We start from the raw sequence: 9744 nt of genomic DNA on the forward strand, positions 1-9744 counted from the left end.
TCTCTCTCTGTGTGTGTGTGTGTGTGTGTGTGTGTGTGCATGTATGTATCAGGGCTCTGTGGAGTAGCAGAACCCATTTTAGAATATATCTATCTATATATGTATCTAGCTAAACCATCATCTATCTATCTATCTATCTATCTGTCTGTCTGTCTGTCTGTCTGTCTGTCTGTCTGTCTGTCTAAATGGGATTAATTGGAATGATTTATAGGTCATGGTCCAGATAATCACAACAATGGCTGGCAATGAATGAAGCATCTAAGAATACATAGTTGCTCAGTCTATGAAGCAAGATGTATCAGCTAGTCTTCAGTATATGCTAAAATGCCCAAAACTAGGCTCTAATGTCAGTGAATGAATAGCAAAAAGCCAAAGCTTTTTTTCTTCCATGTCCTTATATAGGCTTCCAGAAGAAGATGTGGTCCATATTAAAGGTGTGACTTTCCAACTCAAGATCTGGATTACAAGTGAATCTTCCTCCTTCAAATTACGCAAACTAAGCATAACTCTCAGGTGTGCCCTCCATTTTCTGAATTTTTAGTTAATTCCAGATGTAGTAAACCTGATAAGCAAGAATATCTGTCACAGGTGCATGTATGTCCAGGTGTGTGTGTGTATGTACTGAACGTATATGTGTAAGGGCCAGCCCAAATGTTTTCACTGCTCAATCACAATTTAACTTGTTTATTTGACTGCAGGTACTTGCTGGCCTTGGGATAGCCATATAAGGCTCATCTGTCTGTCTGTCTACCAAGTGCCGTGGATCCACCTTTTTTTTTCTCCCTTCAACTAGAATTCGAAGATGGTAGGCCCAATTCTTCAAGTAGCAGAAGGGAAAAAGTGCCTCACAGGGCATAGCCTGAGTATCTGAGAATAAAAAGCCTGCCACCAAAGTGACATATGTCCTCCAACCAATCCATACCTCCTAATAGCGCCACTTCCTATCACCAAGAATTCAAACACACGAGTCTATGGGGGCCATTCCTATTCAGACCACCAAAGCAAGACAGGCTGGATAGATTTCAACAATTTAAAAGTAGTTATGAAGTCAGAGTCAGATTATGCAAACATGTTCATATTCAAAGAAATGTTTCTCAGTAATATACTGTTGATGTAATGAAAACTTTATCCTGATCTTCTGTAACTACACATTACTTAAAAACTTTACTCAGAGAATGCCATGTACACTTAGAAGAAACACTGATAAAATGCACCATATGAAAGTTTATTCTCTTGTGTGTGTGTGTGTGTGTGTGTGTGTGTGTGTGTGTCTGTGAAGTGTTGTCACTGTAAAGTAAAATGACCTTGGCAAGAAAACTCAAACATGTATCTTCCTGTACTTTAGCTCATAGATAAATATTGAACCACATACTTATTTTAAACATGGTCAAAAATCAAGAACTTTTCTTTTTCTCTTTTATAAATATTATAGATTTTTACAAAAACATTTCAGTACATTCTGACTGCATTTTTCCATGCCGTTCACTCTTCATTTTCCATACACCCTATCTCCTCTCTTCCCCAGATACATGATCCTTTGGTTTCCTTCAGAAATGAGCACGCTTCCCAGGAATATCCACTGAACATGGCATAACAGGACACAATAAGACTAATCATTAAACCTTCATATCAAAGCTGGACTAGGTATCTGAAGAGGAGGCAGTTACAGCAAGCTAACTGCATGAACCCTTGCAGGCTCCGTGACTGTATCTTCAGGCTCTGTGAGGCCTCGTGAGTCCTATTTAGTTGAAGTCTTTGGTCTATGTTTTCCTTGCAATTGCAACCCCTCTGTCGCCCATATTTCTTTCTCCCCTTCTTCCATGGAGTTCCCAATGGAGATCTCCAAAGTGGATATCTTCCTAATGTTTGGCTGTAGGACTTTGCATCAGCTGTTTGTGGTAGCTGCTTTGATTGCCATTTGGTCAGGCACATATCTATGCTTACAGCTCATTAAGAAGCATTTCATTTGTTTTTGATTGCTTGTTTGTTTTTCTATTATAGGTGTTTGGGCTATCCAGGTTTCATTTCCTTGTCATCCAGGCTGTGTCAGGTATGGACTTCCTCTCTGGTATGGGCCCTAAATTAGGCCTACTGCTAGTTTACCTTTGCCACAAGTTCTGAGCCTCCATTGCATGTACATCTTGGAGGAGGGATAGATTGTAGGTTGAGGGTTTTGTGACTGGATTGGCACCTTAGATCCACTTCTGAAATCCTTGTCTGTTTACACGGGAGGACTGATTGAAGCTCTGAACCCTCCAGTACTCAGATTCTTGATAGAGTCATCATCATAGAATTTTGAATGTTTTTCCTGGACTAGATTTTCCTGGTACCACCCCATCTACTCCAGTGCTCTATAATTCTTGCCATATCTCCATCCATCTTCCTTTAGCTGATTGCTCTTGTTCCCACTTTCCCCTAGTCCACCTAAGATATATATTCTATTTCCCCTTCCCAAAGATATTCATGTGTATCTCTAAGTCAACTTCTTGATACATAGCCATTCTGGGGATTTAATAGCTTATTGGGGAGTACATGCCAAGTTTGTCTTTCTGGGTCTGGGTTACTTTCTCAGAATGATATTTTCGAGTTAGCTACTTTTTCTTATTATTTCACTTAGCTTCTCAATATCCCTGTATGACACTCAAAGAGTTTATGAATTTGTTCAGTTGTAAAAAAATAGAATAGACCTTCAGATATTACAAGTGAAACATTTGAATGCATCTAATATGAATATCTGTTTACTTAGCTACAGTGGGATTATGGAGACATTTAGTAGAGAAATCTGTTGAAAGTCATACCCTGTGTTTTTCTAATTCCCATTGATGATACCTTTTGTTCATTTCTTTAATACTTTTGTCTGTACTTTGTGTTGTTCAAATATATTCTAAATAGGAAACACACTCTACTATTTAATGTTGTATTGTAAGCCAGTAATATCCTGAACATCTTCAATTAAATTAGAAAGAAAGACATTTTTACAAACCTCATTGTCAAAATCATCATTCATCACACTACATTTATGATGTTTGAAGAATAATAAAAATTCAATTCCAATATTTTTCTTTGAATAATGTTTTAAGCATTGCTAGGTACTTAAAAAATATCAGTGAAGAACATGGCACAATAACCCAACAGGTGTTGAATTAACACACATATCTTGAGGGTAAACAACAACACTGTAATAGTACTTATGACTGACTGAACAAGAAAGAGACCATTTCTAGGACTGGAAACCTGGATAATTACTCAGTAAAAGTACTCATAGTACTTGTAGCATCCCGAAGTCCCAAACAGTCACCCTTAAAAATGACCATACAAGTAAAATGATGTGGACTCAACAGGTTATATTTAGAAATATATATAGATATACAAATATACGCATGTAATAACACTTTGTCATAAAAGAGGCAAGCAGTTTGGAGAACAGGGAAAGGCAGCTGGGAGATTTAGAATGGGGAAAGGAAGGGAGCTAATGTTACAATCATTTTACAATCTCAAAAATAAAGCAAACAAACATAAAAAAAATCTCTCTCCTTTTCCCTTTCATCTTTTTTTTTAATAATATGGCTACAACACCGACAGATTTTTAAAATTATTTTATTAGATATTTTCTTCATTTACATTTCCAAGGCTATCCCGAATGTCCCCTATACCATCCCCCCTGCCAGCTCCCCTGCCCACTCACTCCCACTTCTTGGCCCTGGCTTTCCCCTGTGTGGGGCATATAAAGTTTGCAAGACCAAGGGGCCTCTCTTCCCAAAAATGGCTGATTAGACCATCTTCTGCTACATATGTAGCTAGAGACTTGAGCTCTGGGGGTACTGAGTAGTTCATATTGTTGTTCCACCTATAGGGTTGCAGACCCCTTCAGCTCCTTGGGTACTTTCTCTAGCTCCTGCATTGGGGTCTCTGTGTTCTAACCTATAGATGACTATAGGCATCCACTTCTGTATTTTCCAGGCACTGGCATAGCCTCACAGGAGATAGCTATATCAGTGTCCTTTCAGCAAAATCTTGATGGCATATGCAATAGTGTCTGTGTTTGGTGGCTGATTATTTGATGGATCCTGGGTGGGGCAGTCTCTGGATGGTCCATCCTTTTGTCTTAGCTCCAAACTTTATCTCTGCAACTTCTTTTATGGATATTTTACTCCCTATTTTGGGGAGGAATGAAGTATCCACATGTTGGTCTTCCTTCTTCTTGAATTTCTTGTGTTTTGGAGATTGTATCTTGGGTATTCTAGGTTTCTGGGCTAATATCCACTTATCACTGAGTGCATATCAAGTGAGTTCTTTTGTGATTCAGGATGATATCCTCCAGATACATCCATTTGCCTAAGAATTTCATAAATTCATTGTTTTTAACAGCTGAGTAGTACTCCATTGTGTAAATGTACCACANTTTCTNTATCNATTCCTCTGTTGAGGGACATCTGGGTTCTTTCCAGCTTCTGGCTATTATAAATAGGGCAGCTATGAACATAGTGGAGCATGTGTCCTTATTACCAGTTGGAACATCTTCTGGGTATATACCGAAAAGAGGTATTACTGGATCTGCCGGTAGTGGTAGTACTATGTCCAGTTTTCTGAGGAACCGCCAGATTGATTTCCAGAGTGGTTGTACAAGCTTGGAGTGCCACCAGCAATGGAGGCATGTTCCTCTTTCTCCATGTCCTCGCCAGCATCTGCTTTCCCCTGAATTTTTGATGTTATCCATTCTGACTGAACACCGAAAGATCTTATTTTCAGCTGTAGAAAAAATAGTCTGCAATAGTGAAAATTCTCAGCCTAATATGAAGAACAACATAAAATGAGGTTTTACCTTTGTGTAGAAAAAAAAGTGAAAGGAAAGTTACGGTTGAAAAATATCACACAGATTAAGAAAAAACCTGAGACAAGATTTTAGGCCAAAACCTAAGAGATGATCCATATAATAATATCAATCAAAGTCCTTACAGTTGTTTGACCTGGGCAATATCCCTAGGCCCACTCTCATTATTATTAAAATGGAAGCAATTATTCATGCTATACAGATGTATTATGAGTTTTAAATTTAATACTCTGTGAAAATGTGTTCTGTCCAAGTGATCATTTTTAATATTAAGTGATATTAACCTTGTATGACTCTTGGACCTGATATTCTTAACATTCCAATATACCTACCACTCTCTGTTTCAATTATGATTTATCACAATGTATTTCTACTGTGACACATGCCATTCATTTGTGGTAATTAAGTTGAATATTCAATTACAACTCTGTTTAGTTTTTATACATGCTGTTATCTTTCCAATAAATTATTATTTAGAAATGTTTAGTGAAGCTTGTTTCTAAAACTTTAATATTTTAACCATTCTATACTTTTTATTAGATTATATTCATGGTGTTTTACAGACCATTTCTACTTATCTTTTTATTTCCTAAGTGACTTGTGAAGTTCCCACACCATAAACACCACTTTTCCTTTTCTTCTTCTTCTTCTTCTTCTTCTTCTTCTTCTTCTTCTTCTTCTTCTTCTTCTTCTTCTTCTTCTTCTTCTTCTTCTTTCTTCTTCTTCTTCTCCTTCTCCTTCTCCTTCTCGTTCTCCTTCTCCTTCTCCTCCTCCTTCTCCTCCNCTTCTTCTTCTTCTTCTTCTTCTTCTTCTTCTTCTTCTTCTTCTTCTTCTTCTTCTTCTTCTTCTTCTTCTTCTTTTCCCCTTCCCCTTCTCCCTCTCTTTCCTCTGTCTCCTTCTCCTCCTCCCTTCTTCTGCTTTGTCTGCTTCTTCTTCTGAAGCATATGTTAACTATGTAATTCAGGCTGTACTTGAACTGCTAATTTTCCTACATCAACTTCTCCAGTGTTTGGATAACAGTTATGCACCAGGATGCCTAATTAACATTCTTATTTAATTAAATAATAATTTCATAATCCTTTCAAACAATTTTAGCAAAATATATTTCGATCTTATTTATGACACTAAGGGATAACTTCAAAGACAATAGTAAAAGTTATGGGCCATGCAACCAATCTGTCCTCAAGCTTCAGGTTTAAAAGCACAGGTGGCAAACTTAACTGTAAAATACGTTTATGATAACACAGCAAAGGTCTTAGATTAGCTATATATGTTGTCTCCCTTTAGCATCTTTTAGAATTTAGAAGCTCATCTTGAAGTCACAGCTACTATCCGTGATGAATTGCAGTCCTTTAAATATTGTAAATTTTAAATCATATGGGTAAAAATTAGGAAACATCAGTGTTCAATAATAATCTGTGGATAAATTTGTAATTATGAGCATCGTATACAAATGGGATCAACTCATTTTTAGTGATAAAATTTTTAGTTTGGTTAGCAGAGAACAAAGCAAACCAATATGCAATGAAATAATATTATAAAATGTAGCATGTCTAAACATGAATAACAACATATTACCCAAATTGATATGCAGCCAAAACTCTAAGCTTTAATGACTCTGTATCATTTTACTGTTTATTTTCACTAAAACTACCCAAGTTTCTATAGGTATTCTTATTTCACATTTGAAATACATATTTTTTTTCTCCATCAGATGAACCAGAAGATGGAGAGGAAGTAATGCAATGAACTCTACAGTAGCTGTAGAGACCTCTTCTCTATGATTTAACAAAGGAGTTCTTGTAGTCTCTATTGAAAAGCTCTTCCAGAAGTTACTACCGTAAATAAAGATTCCATCTGTTATACAGTGTTTTCAAATACAATAGATTTCTTTCTTGAATTTCCAAACATACTTGTGCAAGATTATTTTGATACCAATGTATAATATTTAAAAACTTTCATTTAGTTTTTATAGAGAGTAAATTTCTATGCAATAGTATTATGCTCTATAATGTTGCCTATTTGTACAGATCAGCTTCAGTGCTATCTGAATACCATATATATGCATATATACATAGAGTCATAATGTGATTATTTCTGATAGAAATTATGGGAATCAGGCCTGATTAGAATCAGAGGTTAATACTTTCTTTCCTGGACTCAGCTAGCATGGTCTTGAAAAATCCTTAATTCTAAGTGCATCACTATGTGGATTTGAAACTGAGAAGATGTTGCAAACACAGTTTACTCATTTCCTCAGTAAAAATAATGGATGTATTTATGAAAAAACCTCTAAACAAAGTGATAGATACCACAGAAATTACTGTCTTTTAGTTAAAAAAAAAAAAGCATGTATAGTGATTGTGTTAGACTATTCTTTATTTCTTTTTGTATATTTATTTTTATTCTTTAATCTATTTTTACAGTCCAGATTTTATGCCCCTCCTGGTCCACCCTCCTAGTGTTCTACATCCCATACCTCTGCAACCCCGCTCCGCCCCTATCTCCAGGAGGATGTCCCCACCCCACCACCACACCACTAGACTTCCCCACTCCCTGGGACCCCAAGTCTCTCTTGCGGATTAGGTGCATCTTCTCTGACTGTGTCCAGTCACTGCAGTTCTCTGATGTATATGTGTTGGGGGTCTCATATCAGTTAGTGTGTGCTGCCTGGCTGCTGTTCGGTGTCTGAGAGATCCTGTAGATCCAGGTCAGTTGAGAGTGCTGGCCTTCCTATAGGGTTGCCCTCCTCCTCAGCTTCTTCCTGCTTCCCCCTAATTCAACCATAGGGGACAGGACCTTCTGTCCATTGGTTGGGTGTAAATATCTGCATGTGACTCTTTCAACTGCTTATTGGGCCTTTTGGAGGGTAGTCATGATATTTCTTTTATAGGAACAACACTTCTTAAGAATATATTTTTCCGGCCAGGCATGGTGGCACATGCCTTTAATCCCAGCACTCGGGAGGGCAGAGGCAGGCGGATTTCTGAGTTCGAGGTCAGCCTGGTGCACAAAGTGAGCTCCAGGATATAACCAGGGCTATAAAGAGAAACCCTGTCTCAAAAAAAAAAAAAAAAAAAAAAAAAAATACATTTTTCCCACATTCTGGCATTCTGGTCATACTAAGTTATTTTATCTGTGATACCAGCATGTGGGAGGCTACAGCAAGACAGCAAGTCTAAAAACACCATGGGAGACAAAGTGGGAGTCTATTTCAAAAGAACAAAAGGGTAGATGTATTTTTAGATTTCATGTTTACACAAGCACATAAAAAGAAAAGAACAAGAAGAAAAAGAAAAAAAATGTGTAAACAGGATATTAAAGTTTGGGATACCAAGTATATTAAGGTACTAGATGATCTGCCCAATTCATAATCCCTCATGTGATGATATATATGTCTATTCAGCCCACCAGGTTGAACATGAACCTTTTTAGTAAAAGCAGTGCTACAAAGGTGATAAAAGAAAGATAAGTCCTTATCATCAGTTGCTTTATTCTACTCTTTTATTTGTGCCTGGAGCCTTTCCTTTATGGCCAACATTCCTGAAAGATTCCAGTATCCCCATTAGATCCTGTCACACTGGCATGCAGTTTGCTATCTTTCACTTTATCTCTGTGGTTAAGAGCACATCCATGGACTTCAGGCTAGTACTACCCTCAAAGGAACTCCACATTGATGAGACTAAATTATTAAATCAATATGATATTTGGTTCTTGTCAAACTTTTGCTTCTGCCAAAATATAGTCTTTAGTTTTTATATCATTGACTTGAGATACATTTTAAATGAAGTTAGTGTGTTTAAATTATCCCCTATCAGGCACATTATGGATTGCATTTCAATCACAGTTTATTCATTTATTTCCATTATTGTCTTCCTAATATATCTCAATGTGATTCTTTTTCAAAACATCACTCAAAACATTTTGCAGAAGCAAGACATCTGTCATTGAGTCTCCCATGTTGAAATGTGATTGAGAAAATTACTAATTATCCTGCAACTTAAATTATCTCTTTATAACCTCAAGTTCCTGTTGTGTAGCTCTATAATGGTGTTTATGCTGAATTGATGGGTTCTTACTCAGGAAGAACATAATTTTTTTCTTTTTCTTTCTTTGTTTTTAATTTTTTTTTCAAGACAGAGTTTCTCTGTATAGCCCTGTCCGTCCTGGAACTCACGCTGTCAACCAGGCTGGGCTCTAACTCAGAGATCCACCTGCCTCTGCCTTCCAAGTGCTGGGATTAAAGTGTACCACCACTGCCCGGCCATAACATTTTTCATAATCCAAATCTGAAGCAAATAATGCTACTCAAAGGAGAATCTGACTCAAAGGAGAGAACATGGTGCACTGAATCTGGGTGTCACTTGTTTCATTTTAAAAATTTCTCCAAGGTTTTATTAATTCTAATTCTTCCTCTTCATATTTTGCAAATTCAGACCATAGATTCAGACCAGTGAACTGGTTGCTAATCAATCAGTAAAAAACCACTCCCTTCTTCACAGAAGCAAGGAAAAATAGATGGAGCTCAAAATTTAAATATATTTCATCAGGTTATTTTTCAAAAAAGAAATAATATCTTTGGGTTGTTAAAACATGTATATTACTTGCTTAAATTTATTATTGTTTTCACTTAGAACATTTTCTTATGACGTACTCTTCTTCCTCCTCTAGCTCGTCCTAGTTTTTCATAACTCCTTCTCCCTTCTATAACTTCATTGTGTTTCCCTCTGTCTCTCTTCTCTCAGTCTCTGTCTCTCTGTCTCCGTCTCTCTATGACTTTCTCTGATTCTCTGTGGAACAGGAACAGAAAGAATGAGCAAAAATATTAAATGCAACGAAAAAGAACCTAAACAAAGCAAAGCAAATCAAAACAGAAAACATGCATCTCTCTCTCTCTCTCTCTCTCTCTCTCT

Source organism: Mus pahari, chromosome 13 (assembly GCF_900095145.1).
Source record: "Mus pahari chromosome 13, PAHARI_EIJ_v1.1, whole genome shotgun sequence".
Lineage (NCBI taxonomy): Eukaryota > Metazoa > Chordata > Mammalia > Rodentia > Muridae > Mus > Mus pahari.